Source organism: Cryptomeria japonica, chromosome 3, assembly GCF_030272615.1.
Source record: "Cryptomeria japonica chromosome 3, Sugi_1.0, whole genome shotgun sequence".
In the NCBI taxonomy this organism is placed as follows: Eukaryota; Viridiplantae; Streptophyta; class Pinopsida; order Cupressales; family Cupressaceae; genus Cryptomeria; species Cryptomeria japonica.
Window position 1 is genome coordinate 426,768,415 of NC_081407.1, and position 25,856 is coordinate 426,794,270.

At 35.1% G+C, this 25,856-nt stretch overlaps 1 protein-coding gene across 6 annotated transcripts in view; it reads left to right on the forward strand.

Moving 5' to 3' along the window:
* The first annotated feature begins 4,189 nt into the window (after positions 1-4,189).
* Positions 4,190-25,856, forward strand: part of LOC131070425 (hydroxyproline O-galactosyltransferase GALT2) — a 61,835-nt gene continuing 40,168 nt past the window's right edge. For 2 of the 6 annotated variants that reach the window (XM_058005944.2, XM_058005943.2), the window contains exon 1: positions 4,190-4,444. The gene's annotated coding sequence lies outside the window, so the exon portion shown is untranslated. The remainder of the gene's footprint in view (positions 4,445-25,856) is intronic. The other 4 variants (XM_058005938.2, XM_058005940.2, XM_058005942.2 and 1 more) reach the window with 3 other exon arrangements.

Sequence of the window (25,856 nt, forward strand, 5' to 3'; positions counted from 1 at the left end):
CTTCCAAATTGACCTTTATCCCTCTAATTCCATCATTAACCATTCTCTTTGTAATATTATTTCAATAATATTATTATTTAATTAATTAAATTTATTAACTTTAATTAAATGATCTTAATTGTTTAATTAAATTCAATTTCTACTACAAGTCACTCAATTAATTAATTTCTTTAAATTATTTAATTGGTTAATGATGTCCTCTTAATTAAATTAATTTTTAAATTTATTTAATTTCAAATTTAATGTTCATTTAAAATTAATTTTATTTTCTATATTCTTACGAATTCAATTATTTCTCTCTACTTTTCCACATTTATTAAATGATTTTAAATTATTTAATATAATTACTAATTACCTTTTTCTTCTAGATAACTAAATAAATTTAATTATTTATTTAATTGTTTTCATTTGCATTAATTAAATAAATATTGAAATTGTTTAATTAAAAATCTATCTTCAAATCTTTCCTCAAATTTGAAAATGGAAACAAATATCTTTTATTTATTTTTATTGATTTACAAAAATCTATTCTTAAATCTTTCCTCAAATTCGAAAATGGAAATAAATATCTCTATTTGTTTTTATTGATTTTTAAAATTAATCATTTTGACAACTTATTTTATTTTCTTAATTTTAAATTGGAAAATAAGATATGCACATCTAAAAATCATAAACTTTCCATTTTCTTCTTCAGTCTCTCTTATCTTCATCTCTTCTCATCTGATCTTGGCCATTCATCTTTCTGGGATGAATTTAATCTCAACCGTTCATTCAATTTTTAATTTCTATTTAACTCCTTTTCTTCTATCATTTCAAGGAATTACAAACACAATCAAAACCACTATCCTCGACATTTTCTCACTATCATTATCACTTTCAAGCTTTGAATTTGCTTGTGTGCACATGAAATTTGAGAGCTATTTTCAACAAAATTAAGAGAAAATGAAGATAATTCGATGGTTTGATGTTTTAATTTGAATTATATTTATGGTTTGAATTCATTTCTCTATTGTTAGATTATGTTCTTTGCAATTAATTTGAATTTTTAGTGGTTGCTCTTGTATTCTTTGCAAGTTGATGATTTTTCCTATTCTACAATGCTCATTGATTAAGTATGTATGGTAAATGTTAATACAAAAGAATATATTTATACACAACAATTCAATCAAGATACATATGATAAATTTGATGTTGTGATTGAGGTGCATGATCATTTCACTTGTCCCACTATAGCTTCCATTACCCTTTTTGTAGAAGTTGTTACTAAGTGCTTAGATGCCACCTTTTCCATTATTGCTACCTTGGACCAAAGTTTGTGTGACATTGGGACATCCTTGGATCAATTCCACGAAAGCTATCCCTTCTATTATTCATAAGTGTTTGAAGCTCCCTAACAATAGGCAAGTTATAATGATTAATCATAGTCTTTATTAACCTTGATGTAGGGGCATCCCAAAAGAACCCAAACTTGACCCAATTCCAATAACGTGCAAGCCTTTCCTGAGAATCATTGAGCTTATGGCACATATCACATGATCAACATGGGGCCGCGTGACACAAAGATAGGCCTAGAACTATTTCAAGTAGCTAGAGTAACCTATCCACACACTACACCAAGGAGATTGATGCAAATCATTCCCAATAATTGGAATCAGTATTTAAACATTGGAATGCCCACTTTTACCCAAGAGAACATCACTAAAAGTAAGAACAGTTTTTTTAAAACAACAAAATATTACAAAATTACTAAAAAGATTATGATCATACATATGGCAATATAGTGAATTCTGATTTAAACAACACTTAACTAGCAAACCTGTCACTTCATGCCTGAGATTTCTCTTGCCGGTACAGTACATGACTTGACCCACCGCACGTTACTACACACAAGCCTACACCACTAGATGCACACATTAGATCTATCAAATGTTAGATATATTTTCAACAAGGTAAAGCATACATTGCCTTTAACTGGATCACACATCTCCATGAACTCATGAGGGTAAACATATAACCTAATAAGAGTGACAACACTAGACAACTCAGAAGAGTCAGACCTAAGGGCTAGACCTACAATCTCGGGGGCTCATCGCAGATGGCCTTGCCTATGTGAAAGCGTAGAGACTTCATAGCTAGATTAAAATAAATCATAACAAAAGTAGGTACGCAACCCTTTCTAGGGCCTCATACCTTAGACAGTTCTCTCGTTAGCTGCCACCCACTTAGGTGGACAAAGACAAAGTCCTAGATAACCTAATATAATGTACAACCGTTTCCCTACAAAACTACACCAAGGATCCCAAATCATCGACCCCAACACTAATATAAAGCAATATGACACCTTGGAGCATTAAGAATATTTAAAGTGATAGATATAATTTACATCCTACATTGAACTAGATTAATACCAAAGAAATGCATCACTAAAACACTCACAACTAATTCTACTTAAATAAATCTTAATTTCAATATAATATCTTCATAGAAGAATATATTGAAATAGCTATTGATTTTAAAGGATAGCCTCTAACATATAGATTTAGCACTTTTCCTCTTGGTTCCTATCCACTCTTTGCCTCTTAAAAACAAGCATCACTTATTGCTAAACTAAAGGTAACATGTCTATAATCAAGAGGTTTACATACTCAACTAACTACCTCATACCAAATGGAATTCAAGTATAAGATGCACCTAAATACAAAAATGTAATGCCCCTCCCTGACCTAGTTGGTGTGGTACTCGTGATAGGTTCACTGAGGCCCTTGAAGGATGTTTATGATTTCGATTAGGATGTTAGACATTACGGGGACTCGCGTTATCTGTTGGTTGCAAGGATGATGGTGTAGAGTTTCCCCTTGAGCAGACCCTTGTTCCATTTTCGACAGACTTGATCAAAATTCTTATTTTTGTATGATGGATATGATTAGACATGTATGATGCTTAGATCGATTATGGGTTCTCACATTGCTCAGATGATGATGTTGGATGACATAAATTACATGATTTCGTGATATTTGATTTTTTGGATTTTGCTCATGAGTAATTATGATTTTATGTGATTTTAATTTGCTATGTGGATTATGATATGATTGATGCATAAATGGTTAGCGACAGTATCTTGTTATCATGTACTTGATAGAATTTATGGATTATTATTTATTATGAAATATATTTACTAACCCCAATTTGATTTACTTATCATGCGATGCTTCATGAGTTGTGTGTGTCTTCTATATGGATACTGTTTGACTGTCTGCATGGGGAAATCAACATCACATCACTCATTGCGAGCAGGATGTGCCGTTGTGAAATCCCTCCACTTGTCTGCTATGTATGGATATATGTATATGTATATGTATATATATGCACATGTATCATTTGTGGTTGTAGGTTTGCAGGTACTAAGGCATTTATTCCTCCCGGGCAACCGGGTGCGAGCTCCCCTGCCTTGATAGGTGCAAGCATGCCTCTTCCCAATGGAAATATGTGGTCGGAGATGTCATTAGCCCCTACTCACACACTAGGTCTGGTTGGCCACTAGTATTGTCCTCAATATTGGCGAGTTTCACCATTTTGTCATGTCGTCTCGGTATGTGAGTATGTTGTATGATGAGTCGTGCGTTCGATTATGTTTACTTGGATTTCCTTAATAATGTCGCTTTAAATTATTTAATAATGTTATTTTAAGTTATTTAATAATGTCTACCTTGATTTATTTAATAACAGGTATTTTGACTTACTAATATTCGATATTTGTATAATCCTTGACTACCTTGTTATTTGTGCTTTGAGTTTAATTTAATGTTATTTTGAATTATTGCGATTTAACGATTTTTTATTGTGTCAACTAATAACTATTTGAATTATTTCGCCCAAGTACTTACTTGATTTGGCGATAATTAATATATTTTAAATAATAAAGTAATAAGGGTGAATAGTGGATAATTCCCTCTTTTATATTTGTTCTTATATTTATTTCTATATCTACTCCTATATTTGCTTTTATATTATTATTTAATGGTTGCATGTTATATTATGTCTCCAATTTGAAATAATGAAAAATAAGCTCATATATGTTTTATGGTTTTTATTTTTTTAGATGAATTCCCTGAAATGATATTGTGGAAAACAATTTAAGTAATAAGAATAATAATAAAATAAGAGAAGAGGAATATTTTATTAATAAAGTTAGGGCATCTTATTTTGGGAAAAATAATAGTGTTCCCGTGAATGCATTGTGGGAGGATTCCTCCTTCCTCAACATGGTGAAAAATTCTCTTCATTTTCCCTTGAATTTTATTGCTTGCCATAGAAGAGTTTTGAGTCTTATGGATTGGAATTAGTTGGAAGATTCAAATTGGAGAATATTGGTTGTGGTTGTGCTGGAGGTGAGGAAAAAAAGAAAGAATTGTTTCAGATCTTTCCTCCATCACATAGGATTAAGGTAGGTCTCTTCTATTTCCCTTGTTCAATTTCATTTATGTGTTGTCATTTCATTGTTTGGATAAAATGAAATTTGTTGTTTGATTTTGCTTTGGATAATGGGGTTTTTGGTTTAAGAGAAGAATCTTAAAATTGAGGGTTTCTTTTTATCAATTGTTGTAAAAATCTGAACTTCTTACTGGCTGTGGGATGCAACTGTGGATTGTATTTCCTTCTTTGAATCTGAATCTAATTAGTTCAGTAAACAAATCTGTTTACTCCCCTTTTAATTTATAGGGCAAATGTATTGTGTGCACCCCCTGTCAGGACGCTGGACTGCTTTATCATTTTATTGTCTACGCGGGAAATTTGATTAAGTTTGAATGTTATTTATTCTGTTTTTTTCTTAAAGAAATATATAAATTTATTTTGCTGTTGTTATTATAATAACGCACGTTATGGGGGTAGTGTTGAGCACAATTTATGGCACTTCAATCTGCTACATACAGATATATATAATTGACGATTTTTAATCTGCAACAAGTTTGTGTTCATTCGTATAAACATAGTTTTGTAAAAATAAAACCCAGCAACCTGTGAACTGGTATTTTATGATGATTCCACCTTACATCGAAACTATTGTCTTTCTGGTGGAAATTAGGAAAAACTCACTCGGATTTTAACCAAGTCCTCTTTCGGCTTGTAACATAGTGTAATTAGTTTTAGTTTACTGTAGTTAGCACGAGATAGAGAGATAAACCTTTCCGGAATCAATAATGAGCTTCGCTGCCCCATATTAGATGGTTGGGCAACAAAACCACATCAAATAATCGTACGAATTTTTCTTGCGAGGTATAGCATTTGGTTTTCTTTTGATTTTTGTTGTATGCAACATGTTTTATCATGCATGTAGATGAGTTTTCAGCTTGAAATGATTGTTTAATTTTTTATTATTTTTATTATTATTTTTTTTGTCTCAGCTGGATATTAGAATACTTGTATTGAGTCAAGTAGAGTCTAGCCCACAAGTTTCAGCGCGGGCTAAGAGCGATGTACTTGCTCCCCCATATTGTTATTTTATTTCAGCGTTAGTCACATGTCAAGAGTTGGTTATTTTATTCTAGAGGTCATTTAAACTGTTGCCATAATTTGATTCAGTTGTTTTTCAATTGGTTCTTTTATGGTTGTGTGGATTTTTTTTCTTGCATGCCCTCATGATGGTACATGTCATGATGTTGTTTTCACTCACTACTGCTTCTTGGACAACGAGTGTGGAGACATTGTTGCATTGTTTAGTCTTGTTGCAACAGTCTTATACTTGGATTTGCACTCTTTGGTCAAGAGGCTCGTTGCACACTTGTAATGTCAAATTGCTTGAATATGTGATTGTGAGTGGTTAGTACAACATGTCATTTATGTCAGTTTGCTTTATCTTTGTAGAGCCTCTTGCATTTTTGTTATGGGTCCATGTCAAGGGAGTGGGCTCGTTTATGTTACTAGTGGTCATGAGAGATGGTCTATCACGAGGTTCCTTGTAAGGATGCATGAAGTCCATACCTCGTGGGCATAAGGGAGTTTTCCAGTTTTATAATTAAGTGATAACTAAATAATGAATGGGTATGGATAGTTAGATAATCTAAAAAGATATTAACTTATCAGTGCCACATGACTCAGACCTAGGGAGGATGTTTTAGGCTGAGCACGAGAAGACCATGGAGATGGTAAGTCAATCTCCCTTGGTCTCTCTCCCAAGGTCGAGATGGCTCTGCATGCCCATAGGCTTGTGCACGTTTTTATTTCCGGCGTGCAATGACACTCCCTTGAGCATGTGAGTCCCTTGTGCTATTTTCATGATTTGGTTTATGTTGCTGGCCTCTGGAGTTTAATATTCTTTGTGTTGTTTGGAAGCATGTTGAGTATGTGATATGTTGAAGTTAGTCCTTGGGTCAAGCGTCAATCCGAATTCGTGTGTGAGTTGGGACCTAGTGACATCTCCTAGCTCAGGGGGTGGTTCCTTGTAGGTTCCACATTTGGTCAGGTGGTTGGAGATTTTTGCCATTGGAGTTTTTCCCTCTCGCTAGTATTTTTCTTCATGCGTGGTCTTGGAGCTTTCTTCTTGTCGAGACTTGAACCTTTGGAGAAGATTTTTGTATCATATCATCTCATGGTTGAGACCCTATCATTATGAGGTAGATTAGGAATATTGTAAACGTGAGAAGTTCTCACATTTGTACTTATTGTAATAGTAACATTATTGTAATCATGAGTTTATGTATTAGTTTGGACTTCCCACGAAAGTGTTGTAATCCTATATCACGTAAGTTGAAAGAAATAGTTGAAGACTCTTGTAATGATAATTAGTATTTGCAGCATAGAAGTCATTGATATAGTACATGCAACTTGTTGAATCCAATATGTTCACTTATGAGTAGTTTAGTTGTCGTTTAATATTCCATTATTCTATGATTATGTTTAGTTGAATTTCAACAGCTCATTCATTTATGTAAGCTACTATGTTAAATTAAATGACACAAAATGTGACTATGACAATGAATGGAAATGCTTAACTGATTACATCATGATACACTTGATGCATGAATTAAACTAAAGCTAGACAAATGGATGCATTACATGTATACAATGCAACTAAGACCTTGCTGAAATCACCAAAATTGGACCATAAGAGTGTACCCATGATAATGAAGTCCATAGTTCCATGGAAATCAAATCAACCTAAGGCTGAAACCTGAAATTAAATGAATTAGCTTGGCATATTTAGTGTTTTAAATGAGAATGCACGTGGTAATATAGCTGCTGCAATAAAATTAATAATGCTTAGTAGTTTTCCTTGATTATGTAGCTGCATTAATATGATTACATGAATGTAATACTAAATTAGTGTTGTAGGATAACTCATTAGTGCTGTATTAATGAGCGGGCAGAAACATAGAGGTGGTCTTTTATTTATAGTAGCTCATATTTTATCATGGTAGTGTATGGCATAAAGTTCTAGGGTGCATGTGTTATGTTTTAGATCACGATTGGATGCACAAAAGTCTAGTTTTGTCATTAATATTTGAGATGGAGGCAATTGTTTATAAGTACCATGCTCACATATATGCCATGTTCATGTGGGAGATGGGTTAGGCAGCATTGTGCTTTAAGGAGGTTTTCAACATATAGGGTGCAAAATGCATGTAGTTGTACAACTGATTTTAATAATGCAATGGCTAATGGAAGGGTGCTCTAGTTGCATAGTGTGTCTCATGTGGAGTAGTGGTGTTTTAAGTATCATAGTTAGTTGTATGCACTAAAAGTGTTAGAGGGCAGTAGTGATAGAATGTTTCATATGAAGTTATTGCATTGAATAGTTGCATATGTGCTTGATGGCTATGGACATGGTGAGTTCAATCGTCTAGATGCATAAAGGTGCTTGATAGGTCATTACTTCATGGTGGCAATTATAAAGTGATAATTTTAACATATTTGACATTAAGATTAGTAGTGGAACCAATGCCTTGGGGAGACAATGGTAACTTGTAAACACTAATCCACTTGTGTCGAGAGCATAGTATGCCAATTTCTAAGTAAGTGATTAACTTAAGTCGAAACCATTGAACCAATTCTCCAAATCAATGCATTAACCAATCAAATGTAGACCACATTAGTAAACAAAAAAAAAAATTCCACTCTTTTAGGAAACTTGTTGTAAATTTCCCTAGGGTTTATTGGTGGCGTTACAAAAACACACTTTACCCGCTACTCAAGAACCATAAATCAACAAAGATTATTCAAGATTACTTTCTAAATCTAATAGCAACCTATTTAATGAGATTAACTTGATATAAACATTATCCTTAACATCAAAAGTCCTTAACTACATTTTACTCTTCTACAAACAAGAGAATCATAACAAGTATAAAAGAAACTAATAAAACCACATTTATAGACATAGGATTTCTATTGTCTAAAGGTAATAATGAAATCAATTTATTAAAAATCCAACTATTCAATGCACAAGGATAACAAAAAATTCCCTTCCGAGAAAATACCTATACACTTCCATACTGGCCTCGGTTGGGAGAAAGAAATAAACTCTAAATACTAATCCAAGCATCATAATATAAAATTATGAATTATGCACCACCAATATCCTCCTCAAATATTTAATTTAATTTAATATTATATTTTCATAAAACATGTGATTTATATTCAATTATTAGAATCCATTATAATTCATAAAATTATATTTCACAATTAAAGAACTTAACCACATGATTAGCTAATTATATGAAATAATATTTATATTAATCTAAATACATTTATTTTATCAAAAATATATCTTATTTCCCAAATATATCTATATTTCTCAAAACTACATATATATTTCTCCCAATATAACTCTACATTCAAATCTAATAATATTAATATAAATATTTTATCAAAAGAAATATCCACACTTACCAAAATATAATAAAAAAATAACCCTCTCTCTCTCTCTCTCTCTATATATATATATATATATATATATATATATATAAAATCTTATTTCATCACCAAATTAAATATATATAAATACTATAACAAAATTAGTATAATATTATTCGGTGACAACACAACCACCATATGGCTTCCCCACGGTGGTGGTGGAGCTGTCCACCACCGTGCATGGTTGGTGGTACTTCCACCATCGTGGGTTACCATGGTGCATGGGGATTCCCACCACCGTGGGTTACCATGGTGCATGGGGATTCCCACCACCGTGGGTGCCATGGTGGGTGGGGCTCCACCACCGTGGGTTACCAAAGCTTCCCAATCCAGAGAACTGACAACTCACAGACCAACACAAACCCCCAATAATTCCCACCAAAAAGCCACACCCAACCTTCCCATCTTCATTCAAAACCTCATCCCATTTCTTTTCGAGAAATTTCTCCCCAAAAAATATAGAAAAGGAACAACCAAGAACCAACCCCTCATTTTGGAAATTTCCCAAAATATAAATGGTTTTCCCAAAAATCCATCTCGGGAAATAGAATTTTCCCCAAGAACTTACTCACGCATAGAAGATGCAAAAAGAAACCCCTTTTGAAAACTCAATTAAAATAAAAATTAATAAAAAAATATTAAAACATGATTCAATAAAATAATAAAAGAAATTTTTTCTTTACTTTAATAAAACAAGGCACATTTAGTAAATAATTAAGTCCAACTATAGTATTAATTTATTAATAAATCAACAAGGTAATATTACTACTTTAATACCTTAATACTTATATATATAAATATATTATTTATTACCAATAAGTGATAATAATTAATTAAATAAATCTCAACGCTAACCAAAGTTTATAAAGAATTAATATTTAAATTCCACCAACATATTAAAGTAATAAACCAACATTAAATACCACATAAAATAATGAATAACCATCATAAACTTGACATTACCATAGAAAACCAATAATATAAAATTCACAAGCAAATAGTATAACTTTGGCTGCTGCAACTTAGGTTAGTACATCAAAATCCCTTATAAAAATAGTCATTCTTCATCCTATGAAAAAATTACCGAAGCATATTCATTATAAGCATCAAGTCCTATGCCAACCACACATCCTCACTTATCCATATTCCTAACTATATTAATTAGCATTTAGTATTGAATATATCTATTGCTAACATTATAGCAAATGTATAATATCACAATACCTCCTTATTTGTAGCCAGCCTAGAGAGACATTACAAACACATAATGTGGCATGGGAGAGAATGACTAGATTTAGGGGAGGGTGGTTAGGGAATAGTAGATAGGGGAAGGGTGATTCAAAGGACTTTTGTTTTGTTGTTTTTATTATAATAAGCCTATGGTAGCCTATAATATTACATGTGGGGCCAATGATATGAATGCAAGGAACACAGATGGCCTGTGGGCATGTTATCATTCTATTTTCATTAATAAATGTTGTTGTTTCATTTTGGATTCAATTGTTTGCATGTTTTGGTATATGTTTGACTGCAAAGTTGAACAGTCCATCCAAAACCCTCTAACCTTGACTACAACAAGTGATATTAGAGTGAGATTTGGACCTAAGGAGGTGGGAGTTTCGAAAGAGCCTAAATGTGGATATATTATGGATTGGAGATAGGTTGTGGGTATTTTCAACCAATCATCAAAGTGAGGCAGTTGAAAACCTGAGCTAAATTGTTGAATTGAGGTAGTGACACTTGGATAGGAAGGAAAGATGTTGCCAATAAGGATACCATCAATGGCCAATGCCACTGTGTAGAGGTGGGAATTTGTTACCTCTAAGATGATGGATCTCAAAGAAAAAATTATACGCCACTACCTCACTTAAACTGGTGCTCAAGGTGAGCTAGGGATAAAATTATAACAAATAAAATGATCACTAAACTAAGCTATGAAGTTGCAAAATATTAAAATGTATATAGCAGAAAAATAAAATTCTAACTATTATGGAAGTATAGGAACAAAATTAAACTATACCAAAGGACCTATTCGGTCTCGGGTCTTGGATGCTCGTGTGTCACGTTGTCACCTGTATGGATAGAGACCTACAAGTGCACACGAAATGTTCTAGAACTCGTCCTTAGTTGTGTGAAACCTGTCCACCACCCATGGACATAGAGATGAGGGGAAATTTTGAGTCTGTATAGGGGTTTGCCTTAGTCAAACCCTTGCCTTGGTGTTTCCACTGCCAAGGACAACCATATAGATAGGTTGGATAAAAAGATAATTGTAATAGAAACTAACCCCACTTAATAGAGGAAAAACCCTACTACATATGATTTAATGATGAATGATGAAAGAAATAGAAACAAGTGTCGCTTAATGGAGAAAAACCCCTATTGCAAGATATATGATAAACAACAGTTTAAATGCACCTAGACAATAGATACATTCAAAGATACAACAATGCAAAGCATGCAGTGTTAGAGATACAAAATAAAAGATAAGAGAGAAGACAAAGTGTTCCATCCAAACGCCTCTCTTGAGATAGGAGCGCGACGAATCTTGAGATAGTGTTGTTGTTGTAAGATAGTAATTGAGTATTCACAATGAGAGCCAAAGTGTGAGAGCCAAGAATGAGAGTAATTCCTTTGAGAGATTTCTTTCCCAAGAGTGTCTAGAGCTTGCAGTGAACAAGATGATGGGATCTTAATGCAATGAATAGGTGGGAGTAGCCGTTATGGATGCATTCAAGAAAAAGGGCACACATCTGAAAAAGTCTAATGTGGGATATACGATTTCAAATTTGGGAATCTATCAGGACGTTAGCGTGGTGAATAGACGTTTGCGCGTTGCACTTCTGTCCTCACCAAGATAGTCCCAAATGGACTTTGAGGGTGATTGGGGACACTTTGCCTTTTGAACTCATGATTTTAAAGTAATGAGATCTTGATCATGAGCCTTGTCATAAATGCACCGGGCACAATGCGTAGGTGTCATAAATGCACTGGGCATAATTTAGGACACTACATTTTGCCCACACTTTAGTGAACTAATCGACTTGAGGGATTAGGTGCACTAAAATAGTCTAGAAAGATAAATTCATGAAACCCATGCAGTGTGTTAAGTGCAGTAAATGCCTAATAAAAAGGATATTGTAGAGGTTGCAAAGGTCAAGCAAGTAGACATGAGCAATGCCCCCATTTCTCCATAAAATCCATAACATTTCATAGTGAAAGTTTGAGTACTACTATAGTGCCCCTCCTTGATTCATCCTTTATGAGAGGATATGATAAATATTTTTTGTTCATGGTCTTGATGCCTCTTGTTTCATTCTTTATACTGATATTCTCTTTGACATTAGTGGGTTATACCCTAGACTATTATGATGATTGGACTTGCATTTGGTTATCTATATGTACTCGTTATTCATGTATGGATTATATTACTCATGAGGATATGATGGTATCTTACTAGTGCTAAACCCACTTCATGATTATATTAGATGAGTAGATGCTATGGTTGTCGTCATTGCTTGATACTGTATTCATGATAGAGACGATGTCATATCACTCATTACGAGCATGATATGATTTTGTGATTCTCTTCACTTGCTTGGTTATTTATGGCATACGTAATTGTACAAATTGTCTTGTGATTATTGGTGGTTGCAAAGTTGCAGGTACTAGACATCAACTCCACCTGGTCTCACAAGTTTGAGTGTGTCTTCATCCCAATGGAAAGTTGATCAGAGGTGACATGAGTTCTTTCTACACACTCTAGGCTTAAGTTGGCATCCATGTCAGTTAGTGTCTTGGCTTGAGTCTTTGGTCGGTGTCATGTGGTGTGTTGATTTGGTCTTATGACAGGATTGCCTTGCGAGTTGTGATTATTTATTAATTAATAATTAATTGGTTCACGTAGTTTATAAACATTAAATTAATTATCAGATGGCATTAATACTTATAATAATGGGTGATTATGACTATTGAGGATTTATTATTATTTAATTATGTTTATAGATTATACTTTAGTGATGCTTTAATAATAATATTATTATTAATAGTATTTGGTGATTTAATGTTTATTTGAGTATTTATTATTTGGCCCTTGATTTATTAGATTTAATATTAATTATTTATTAATTGATTAATTTTTATTGGAAATATTGGGCTTTTCTTATTTATTCAATTTACTTTTATCTCCTTGGATTATCTAATTAATCATTTATGCTACCTGCCTTATATTATGATTGGTTGAAAGAAATTGGGTAAATAAATAATAATAATAATAATTATTATATTTACCTTGATTTTTGGAAAGGTTGGTGGAAACTATTATATTTTCTATTATCTTGATATAGCCGACATATTCCCATGGTTTTGTATAAAATCATATTTATTTGGGTTGCCTGTGCATTTGCCAGTTGTTGGCTGACGGGGGAGGTTGATTTTTACTATGCGTGGATTTGAACTTTTGACTTTGGATTTTGGAGCTTGGCTGGATTGAAGAATTGGAGTTTGCTCTTCATCAAGTTTTCTTTCATTTCCTGATATCTGCTTTTACTAGGTTGGAAAATTTCATTCCTCTATGCATTTTCATTTGTAAAGCTCTGTTTACAAAAGATTGTCTACCGGGGGGGAATTTTTGGAAAACATTGTAAAATGATTTTATGGTTTCATTGTTATATGAGATTTGGGGTATTGTTGTTCTCTGTGATCATGTTGCTGATGAGGTTGTCGTAAATGATTTTTTTGTGCCCTACATGGTAATCGTGCTCTTCCTATGCATTGTCGTGAACCGATTAAGAGTCGAATAGCCTGATTTAACTTATTGCTCGATGTTCATTGGACTTTTCATGCATTTCGGCTGGACTTATTTGATGTTGTTATAAGATTTTATAGCTTGATCACATAATTTTTCAGAGCGTCTGTGTGTTTGGAGCTTCTGGTATATTTGGTCTTTGAGTTGATTTTCTTGATCTGATTTTGTACTAGAGGTTGGTTTTCAATTCCCTTGAGATTTTGAGATCCGTTACTTGCTCAATTATGGAATTTCATATGTATTGGATGGCATTTGTGGCTTAGCAAGATGTATTTGCCTTGCTAGAGCATTTGTATATCTATTTGATTCTAGTAAGATGATGTTGCCTTGTTGAGGTTATCGATGCTATTGTTGGCTGAACAAGATGGATCATGCCTTGCTCATGAATGTAGATTTTCTTTGAGGCTCTTGGCTTATATATTATGATTTGGTTTTTGGCTATTGATTTAAAGGTGGATGTTTCATGTGATAATTGTTATATGGTTGATTGATTCTCCTTATTGTTGTTGATGCATGTGTTTAACCTAAGGTCTTGGAACATGGTTAGGGGGAGTGGGCTTTCATGTGTCGGTCGGGGTCATGTGAGAATAGGCCACCAAGAGGTTCCTTGTAAGGATGATTGTGGGTCTAGACTTCCAGGAGCTCATGAAAGTTTTCCTTGTGTAATCAAGTAATTATATTAATAATTAATTAGATGGGTTGGGTAAATAGGATTCACCTAATCAAGATAATAAATTAATGTTTTGTGCATTCCCCATATCATAGCCCTTGAGGGATGAATCAAGATGAGTTTGGGAAGACCTTGGTGACCCAGGTACGCCGAACTCCCTTGATTCTCACATAGGTGGAGATGGCCCCGCATGTTTATCAGGGGTGTGGTATTGGCTTTCTTTGTGAGGGTAGCATGTGATGACACTCTTCCCTACATGTGTCCTTGTTCCTTATGCCATGTTTAATGGAAAACCTTTGGGAGTTTTATGCTTTCAATTCAGCCTTGTGGTGGAATTGAATTGTTGTTATGTGGTTTCTTTTCTATGAAGATATGGTTATGTCCTTTGGTTGTTAGGTATCAGCCTACGTCTAGAGTGTGTGTGGGACCTTGTGTCGTCTCCTAGCATGGGGGGTGGCTCCTTATGGTTCCCTTCTTCAATTGGGATGTTCTTCATTGGATTCTCTTGTGCATGGAAAACTATGTATCATGAGATAGTTGTATTTGTAGACTGGAAAACTATGTATCTTTATGTAAGAAGATCTTGTACTAATATGTAATGGGAAATGATTTAGTAGGTTGTGATCATGATTCTTGTAATAGAATATAGTGTTGTAATCCTTGTTGATCCTATGTTATATCTTGGATATTTAGTATTTATGTATTTAGGAATTAATGTTCATGGATGAATACCGATGCTATTTGGATTAGTAATATGTGTACCTTATGTGATTGAATTGGGTGGAATATTTTATTAAAAAAAGAGAAATGATTTACTTTAGAATTGATGTTTGGATATGCATGGATAATTGATGGTTAGGAGATTATGTAATAGACATAAGACAATATTGTAATCTTGTAAGAAGGTGTTTAGATATTGTTGTAGGTTATGCTGTATAAAGAGATGATTACCTTTAATAGTAGGGATTTAAGGTGTTTGTTTCATAATGGAAGGAATTCTCTTAAATGTATTATCTCTTGATTATGGTAGAAGTATTTGGTATTATGTGGAGATGAATGGATAATCTTGTTTGATGGAAATGGATTAGATGCGTTATAGGTGATGATTAGTAATGAATTAATAACAAGATAATAATGATGTAGTGAATGATATAAATAATGGGATTAGGAACATTGGAATATGTGCTTACAAAATGAATCTAAAAGGATGGATGGTAATTGGATTATAATGTAATGTGTTCATGATAGCCTATTTAGATGGATGTTTCCATATGTTTTAGGAAGGAGTAAGTGTTAGGAAATAATGGTAGAGTTAAATGATGATATTAGAATGTGGTGGTATTCTATGATGATAGTTACAATCGCGTGCTTAGAGTTATGTTAAGTAGTGGCATTGAGATTCCCTAGGGAATGTTAAATGATGAGATGATATTTATTTCCGATTGTGTATTATGTTCTTATGATCAGGTTAAGAGTTGGTTATATACATGGTTAAAGGTATTAGAATAATGTTATTTATTATCTATGTTATCCTTATGTGTTGCATTAGAGTATTTAAAAAAAAATCTCTATTTGCATGTTAGTTATATTTCTATAGGGTATTTTGGTGGGCATTACAACTAAAAAGATCAAAGCTTGTTTAGCATGAAAAAAAAAGAAAGCTACTGCAGTGAGAATAATGCTTAAGAAGTGTTAGTATAGATAGGAAGTGAAAAATCTGATGATGGCATGTATATGCCCTTTCATGTTTTTCCCCCAATGAGGGGGGGGGACAGGAAGAAGGAAAAGCCAAATGGGCCACAAAACGGGCTGGGAGAATTCAACTATATTCTCAAGGGGTGGGCCCATAGAAGGGTCATTAGCACTATTCATCATGAGAATTTTCTCTGAGATTCCTATAGTGTCAGAAAAAATTCCACACAGACGAGAGCACAAAGCAAGTAGTATAGAGGAGTTGCACACTGTAATGGAGCATGTCGAGTAGCCAGAGTAGTTGAGTCTCGAATCACACCATTCTAGTTTATTTTATGCATTTTAGGATGATTTTATCTTTCAAAGTAGTGCATGCATTTGCGGGATGCACTAGGGTCTTGGACCCGCACGTTTTTCCCATAGGCGACATCCGCGTTGTTGTTTGATGGGCGTGCTTACATCTACATGACACACTAGCATCCTGAGGAATATATGGAAGACTAATCATGTTTTCTGTTTTGATGCAAACATAGTCAGAGGTCCGGGAGCACACATCCAGACATCTCCTAGGCCTATTATGGGAGAAAGTAGAGGAGATGCCTGCAGTGAATCAACAATGACTCCAGAGAGGGAATTTGGTGGGTGTACCACATGCCAGAGTTTTGCTTCCATGTACTGATGCTAAGAGCTCTGATGGAGAGGTGGGATGCCAATACGACGTCATTTCACCTACCCACAAGGGAGATGACAGTGACCTTGATAGACATGTATTGCATCTTGATATTACCTATCTGTGGTCAACAAGTATCACCAACTAGCTCATCGGTGTGAGAGTTACATGCACAATAATAGTGGGGCCTAGGTCAAGAGATAGACATGACTGACCACATCTACCTGCGAGCACTCAACCAGGGATGGAGGCCAATACCATTGATCCAATGCATTATGATTATGACACTAGCGTTGCGAGTACTCACCGATGGACGAGGCTCAGAGCTAGTAGCAGACTTCATACCATTAATCTGAGAGATGGAGGAGGAGGGCACCATTTTTTCATGAGGATGGAACATGCTCACGCATCTCTACTACGAGCTATCTCACTACATCCACCATGAGTTTTAGAGCCCGTCAACATATACATTATTACAGGTGTGGATGTTTGAGCACATCACCTATATGAGGCCCATGGGGTTACCTTGTCTAATGCCTGTGGATATACCTCGAGTGCATACATACCCACTTTGATTGGCTGAGTGTAGGACCAATGATTTGACATATTGGTTGATCATGATTGATCAATTCAGGATCAAAGATATGGTTTGGCAGTCGTTCTAGGAGATGGAAGTTTGGGCTACAAATTGGACACAATTGTCATAGATGCAATGAGATAGGTTTTTCGCTTAGGGGGCAGGATCACATAGTCTTCCCTTACTACTAGCGTCGGTGCATGTGGCAGTTCGGGTAGGTTTAGATGATTCCACCCACTGCACCTACTTATGTCTAGTCGGCAAGGAGTGCTGTATGGTCGCAATACCTACCCCACCCTACCATTGACAATGTGTGGGACAGTCTAGAGGGCAGTGACAATGACGATATATCATCCTAGTTGGACATAGACAATGTCAGGGTGACCCATGACTTCATCGAGTGGTGGAGTACAATGAGTCTCGCTCCCATTTTCCTAGCCAATGTCGAGGGAGGAGATGCTAGAGATTTAGGAGGAGACACCGAGGAGGGGTCATCTTTAGGCAGTGAGGGCAAGATACCAGCACAAAGGAAGCGGGTATCTAGTTGGAGCCTGATGAGAGCTGCATGAGCTTAACTGCATAAGGGACTGCCACCATCACCTGCTGCACCTCTGACACCAACATCAGTAGCCGCAATAGGGACTGTAGGGACATCCTTGAGTAGGGTGCCTAAGGTGCCTCCACAAGATCCTGACTAGGAGAGGGGTGATCCTTGTATGTGTTGTGATTTCAATTTGTATGATATAGTTCATTTACTTTTGATCATATATGATATAGACATAGTATAATGGAGATGCTGACTTTGATATATTATTTGTGATTGCAGAGGGAATCATTGAGTGGTTGAGCTTCATCCACAAGGCACTTTTGGATATAGTCCCATCTATCCATATCCAGGGTCCAGTCTTGGATGCATACCAACCACTCTAGTCAGCAGGGAGGCACACACACATGTTCGAGCCTGTAGCATGACTCAAGACAATGTATGAAGAGGGTTGGGTGGAGCTAGTGCAGGGAGTAGCATAGCTGGCCACAATGATGAGACAGAGAGACCAGGCCCTGTTGGAGTTGTGGACTGTCATTGGGGAGAGAGACCAGGTCATGACATGAGATGAGAGTGTAGAGAGTTTATGTGACTCTATGCTAAGCTAGGTCAATGACCTTAATCGATAGGTTGCGGTGGCACAACTGGTGATCTTGATCATTCTAGAGTGCACCAACTGATGGTAAATTTGGATGTGACACTACAGAGGAAATCCACCTTGAGGGAGGAGCTGATGACCCAGAGAGACCATTGCAGAGTTGTGAGGAGAGCTAAGAGGAATTCTCACATGGATTACTACAGCTATGAGGTCACACTCTAAATAGATTCAACAACCTTCATGCTAAGATCAGGATCCTCCAACATCGGCGGGCTCAGGGACTCATATCCCCAGAGGGTCCTGAGCACAGTTTTGATATTGTACAGATTCATATATTTTTGACAGAGATGTACAACATTATTTTGGTATATATAGACGTATTGATATAGTTTCATAGACACATATGTTGGCATCATGTATTTTGTAGTGATGCGATACATGTACATTGAGACTGGACATTGACACACACACACACACATATTTCTCTCTGTGTGTATGTATGTATGCATGTATGATTCTTCAGGTCAACCATATCTTGTGTTATCATGGATGGATTCTTTTCTATTTTATACTCATTATGTATGTTCATGTGATGGATTGTTAGATTATATGTATATCATGATTTAATTTACATATGTTGTACATATGCATAATTAAACCCTATGATAATTTTTGTACACATGTTTTTGAGATAGACATGATTATGACACACATGTACACACCCACACACACACACACACATGTATAGTTACTCCATAACACATACATATATGGAATTGTGTTAATGAAGAAATGTCATAGCAAAACAACCTCAAATAAGTGAGCGTTGTGCTTATGACACATAAATTCCTTCTACGCATAGTATTGACATATGTGTAGGGAATTCATGGGCTCCTTAAGAGGTGTTCCATCCATATGAGACAAAATATAAGCATTTGAGCCATATATAGAGGTGATTATGTATGAACCTAACCAATTTGGGCTAAATTTCCCTCTTTGGTCGGTTGGCGCATTAACATTCTTTTGATTCTTATAAAGAACTAGGTCAACTATTTTAAAAGTTTGAGGAAGGACACTCTAGTTATATTGTTTGTATAAATATTTTTGATAAGCTTGGAGATCTTTAAGGGCCTTTAGATGGTGCTCATCTAACAACTCAAGCTGATTAAGGCGAAGGGTATGATAATTGTCATCGTCAATAAGCCCTTTAAGAGAAATATGCAATGAAGGAATTTACAACTCTTAAGGGTATGATTGCATCAACACCATACACAGGGTTATAAGGCATTGTTCTCATAGCCATATGTACACTTGTGCGATAGGCCCATACTTCGTATATCAATTGAGTGTGCCGATCTCTATCATGCTTACTGATGGTTTTACATAAGATGCACTCAATAGTTTTATTGGATGCTTCTGCCTAACCATTAGATTGAGGATAATATGGTGTAGAAAAATGATGTTGTATATGATTTTTTTCTAGAAATTGATTTACCTCTTTGTTCTTAAATGGTGTACCATTATTAGACACAAGGGTAGCAAGTAAACCAAAATGAGAAATGATATTGTCTAAAAGAAACCTTCAAATTATATCAACGGTGGTGGACCTTAGTGGTATAGCTTCGACCTACTTTGTGAAGTGATTTGTAGTAGTAATTATTAAGGTATGAACTTTAGAAGAAGGGGGAGATATCTTGCTGATAACATTCAACCCCCAAGTTTGAAATGGCAAAGGAGAAGCTTGAGCCCAGAGCTCCCAAGCGGGAGCTAGAATAAGGTTACTAAGTTGTTGACATTGAGGGAACTTTTTGACAAAGGCAAAGGAATCTCATTCCATTGTTTTCCAGTAATACCCCATGTGGATTAATTTATGAACCAAAGATTTACCTCCAAAGTGCCCATGCCCAGAGCTTGAATGAGATTCTTGATAAAGAACATTAGATAAGAGAATGTATCGAGTAGCAATTTTTTGAATCTGAACATGCATACTCTCACTAGTGTCATCAGGAAAACTTTCACTCTTGAGATAGTTATAGATATATGCGAACCACTCCTCCGAGTCTACATGAACACACATAAAACTATCAAATTCAAGTTGATCAGATACAATAGGAGAGAGGAGAACTTGTACCACAAAGTGATACTCATCTTGACCATACTGTAAGGTGAAATATTTCAGTATGGTCCTGACTAGATCCTTATATTGAGATAATTTCAATTTCTTAACATGATATGCTCCTATGACTTGATTTAAAATAAGCTCAAAATCTCCATGAATGCGAATATGCTTTACTTCTACTGTAATTGCAACACATAAGCCATCAAATAGGGCTTCATATTCAACGATATTATTAGTGCAATAAAATTCCAAACGAAAAGAAAGAGGGACTGACTTTCCCTCAAGTGAGATTAACACAACACCCGATCCTGAGCCAATCTGACATCTTGATCCATCGAAGTACATATCCCATCTGGGCTCTTGACTAATTGTTAATAGACTCTCATCAAAGAAGAGATCTAAAGTAGGAAATGATTTGATAGAAGGGGCTTCAACCAATAGATCGGAAATAGCCTGCCCTTTAATTGACTTTTGAGTCACAAATTTTAAATCGAATTCAGAAAGAAACATTACCCACTTAACTAGCCTACCCGAAAGGTTAGAATTTGGAAAGAGATATTTATGGAGATCATTTTTAATGATTACTCATGTTTCTGCATGAAGGATATAATTTTGTAGCTTTTGTACTGCAAAAAAATAGCTAAGAATTATTTTTCCATTACAAAATATCAAGTCTCATACTCTATAAGAACACAACTAATGTAATATACCACCGTTTCTCCACCATTGTCATCATGTCGAGCTAAGAAAGCTAATAGAATAATAGATGAGGAAGAGATGTATAAAAGGAAGGGTCTATCTGACATAGCCGACATCAAGATAGGTGGATTATCCAAGTAATTCTTGATAGAATCAAAGCCTTTCTGAAACTTCATTCCACTTGAAATGTACATATTTCTTCAACAAGTGCGTGAATGGAAGGGTACAATCAACCAATTGAGCTATGAATCTATGAATGGATTGAATCTTCCCTTGCAAACTATGAAGTTGAGAAATGTTCTTTAGTGGAGGCATGTTAACAAATTCATCAATTTTGTTTGTATCGATCTCGATTCCTTGACGAGAGACAATAAACCCTAAAATTTTTCTAGTGTTGATGCCAAAAACACACTTAAGGGAATTAGTCTCATTTTATATAGTCGAAGACTTTCAAATATCGATCGATGATTCTTGACATGATCTTGGCGGATAATTGACTTCACTAAGATGTCATCAACATAATCTTCTAATATCTTGTGTATGAAATCATGAAATATGAGAGTCATAGGCTCGTTGGTAGGTTGCTCCTTCATTCTTCAACCCAAACGATATGACGATATAACAAAAGGTACCCCAAGGGGTTGTAAAAGTGGTCTTGTACTGATCTTTCGAGTTAATGTGAATCTGGTTATAACCCAAGAAGCCATCCATGAAAGAGAGAAAAGCATAACCTGTAGTCGAATCTACGATCATATCAATATTCGAGAGTGGAAAGACACCCTTGAGGGAAGCTTTATTCAAATCCTGAAAGTCAATACAGATTCAGATTCGACCATCAGGCTTACCGACTGGAACAATGTTCAAAATCCAAGTAGAGTACAGGGATAACTTTAAGAAACCACCCCCCCGGGAAAAGTGTAAAATCCTGGCGAATCAAACATTATTTTTGGGAGGAAATTTTCATATTGATGGCGAATTTTTTTTTCAAAGTAGGAAAAAAAATTATTTTGTATTGGTGATTTTTTTCTAGGGTACGAAAATTACATAAAATTTTGGCGAATAATACCTTGTCTAGTGGGGAAAATATATATTGTAGGAGGCGAATATTTTTCGTTTAAAGGAACAAATATATAATTGTATGGGCGAAATTTTTTTACTCCGAAGGAAAAATTATTTAAGTGTATTGGCGATTTGTATCCATCGCTTGAAAATTATTTAATTTGTTTGGCTAATATTTTGTTATTTATGGAAAAATATATATTTTATTGGTGATTTCATGAATTCATTGCCATTAATAGACAAGGCACATCACATCACATGAGTACATCACATTGAGTTTGGACTCTGCATGATGTATCGATAAGCACGACCTCTTTGACACGTGAAGGGTGACACGTACCTAAAATCCATCAATGATTTAAAACCGTTCGATGATCGTAGATCAATGGCTGAAGTTTTATTTTGACCCAAATTTCTGAAGAGAACGTAGTTCACCAGAAAGTGCCCAGAATGGAATTGGATTCAATAGACACGTATTAAATGTCACGGTCGATAATGTTGGTCATTTAATATATGTCTAGTCACTAACTACAATCCACTCTGTCCCCACGACTTCCAATGTGGTACTTGGTACTGGTTTATAGTTATTTCCAATTTCGCACACTAGTGCATTTATGGAAAATATTTGTAGAGATATACGAAATATTTAAAAAACATTAAAGCAATTAATATGATTAGAGAAGGTATTATTCAAGAGCTTCAACTATTTATGTACGATCTCTGCTTCTTTCATCTTCAATTAGCCTTTGGTAGATAAATCGTCGGAGCTCACGATATTTAAATTATGCCTCTGGTTTAGGTCTATAGGCTCAGGCCGTTTAATTTGGTAATCTGATTTCTCAAGATGGACACTCCTATCCACTTGAGAAGCATTTCTGTGGAGGACCAGAGGGCCTTTTTGGGCTCCGTTAGAGACCCAACCCTCCAATCAGTCTGCAAGGAGGTTGGGATGTTCACTAATGAGGTTGTGAGGATGGTGCTGGGCAGAGACTATGTGTAACGAAAATAGATACCGTGTTAACACAGACGTTACGTCCTAGTTCTTGGCATCTCTTTTGGACCCTGGAGGAGACAAGGTGGATATGTTGATGTTGTTAAGGAAGGTGTTTAAAGAACACTTCCTTGGAGATGACATTACTGTTGTTGTCTTTGCAGAAGTAGGGGTGGGGATCCCTTGGGAGAATGAATTAACCAAGCTTCTCCTCCCTGACCAAATAGTGCTAGTGGCCAGACAACCGTTTCTTTTGAACTTGAATGCGGAGTATTTGACGTGTCATAGGAAATGGGCGCGGATTGGTAGGGACTTTCTCCAGAAATGGTTCCTTCTGGAAGACTTTCCAAACTACAGTTGTCTTGAAGAATCCTCTCAACTTATAATGTCTGAAGAATTATACATGGAGGGAGGGTGAGATTCTTAGGGTAAACCATGAATGTGTCCACTACCTGTACCCTAGCACTGACCCCCTAATAGTTTGTTTTTTTTGGCTATGTCCTCGTAACCTCACAGGCTCACTCATTTTGGCTTTAAAGTTTTTGAGGGACTCAAGTCTCAGTAAAAATTGTAAATTTCCAAAACATAAATATTAATGATAATTTTGCAAATTCCAGTCCGTTTCAGTTTGCCTCTTATGGATATAAAAATGCTTTCTATTTCATTTTATTAATGATAATTTTGCAAATTATTTTTGTCTATGAGCTACATTATTTCAATATTTTGTTAAACAATGGAAATAAATTTAATATTGTGATCTTTTTTATGTAATGTTTCTTCCTCTATATTTAGTATATAAAAAAAAATCCAGTTCGTTCCATTAATTATTTGTACATTGATTATCGTTGATTATAATTTTATAAATATATTAAAAAAAGATGTTTATCTCACGAAAAACAAGTGAATTAAAAGTCCAACTTACTGGTTGTTGAAGTTTTGAACTAGTGCATGTGGAGGAACGGTAAACATGTTTTGCAAACTTCTAACGGAAGACTTCCATAAATGATAAACATTTAATTAAGTATAGTTAAATTCTAAATTTGCAATTGTATACTTAATTAAATTTAATAAGCTCTATTTCGGTAGAAGATGAAAAGGATTAAAAAGCCTACAAGACTGAAAAATAGGAGATGTTGGATGCTTTACTTTATAAGATGTAGGAGGCGGTATTGCAACATATAAAGGAGGAATATAAGGTGTAGGAAGGAGACCGGGTCCATCATGAGGAGGAGGAATATGTCTAGGATCTCTAGGCTTACTCAAAGATAAGATTATATCATTCTTCCATTTTTGATAAGATTGAAAAAGAGCATCACTTCGAGTCTTAAGAGGTTCAAATTGTTTAGGCTAAAAGTAATCAAGATTAACATCTCCATGCCTCACCGTGGGTTGGTACATGCTATGATTTATAGTTATGATTTTATCATTATGAATTTTTTTGAGACATTTATGAATGGTAGATGGGATCGCTTTCATGGAAGAGAACCAAGGATGTCCCAACTTCACACAAAATTGATCTAATGTAGGAATGATAGCAAAAATGACATATAATCACTTAGTACCAACCTTAATGGGAAGAGTAATAGAACCTATAGTAGGACAAGAGAAACCATCAAAGATCTTAACCACTAAATCAAATTTATGATATGTTACTTGATGCAATTGTAAAGTATAAAGATATTCTTAAGTTAGTACATTCACCATACATGTTGGATCAATGAGAACCCCTCAAGAGAGTATGTCTTTGATCTTTGCAGTGATATATAGTGGGGCATCAGGTGCTTCAATAATCTCATAGGATCAAAGGTAATGCATATTGTATAGGTCCTTAGGAGGTGCAAGTTTATCAATAAGACTCACCACATTATTAGACTCAAGGCCAAGGTCATTAGAAGAAAATTCAAGATTCTCAGACTCAATTAGAGAACATGATTAGACTCAATTAGATCAATGACTTAGGGTGGATTTCAGCCTGAATGTGGGAAGTAAACACATTTGTGAGAACTTCGCCCGGAATTGAACGTTTTACATTTAATTAACTATAATTAAGTCTATAAAGCTCTATTTCAGGCGGAAGTTGAAAAGGAATAAAAAGACTTCAAAAACAGTCTGGAAAAGTGACTCGAGTCTGGTGACATGTCTGAAAAATGGCAAAAGTCATGGGACCCGCGACAACTGACAACAAATACCATCGTTTGTTGGATGAGCACAAATCAACGACTTAGGGTGGATTTCGGCCTGAATCTGGGAAGTAAACACATTTGTGAGAACTTTGCCCGAAATTGAACGTTTTACATTTAATTAACTATAATTAAGTCTATAAAGCTCTATTTCGGGCGGAAGTTGAAAAAAATTAAAAAGACTTAAAAAACAGTTCGCAAAAGTGACTCGAGTGTGGTGACGTGCCTGAAAAATGGCAAAAATCAAGGGACCCACGACAACTGACAACATATACTATCATTTGTTGGATGAGCACAGATCAACGACTTAGGGTGGATTTCGGCCCGAATGTGGGAAGTA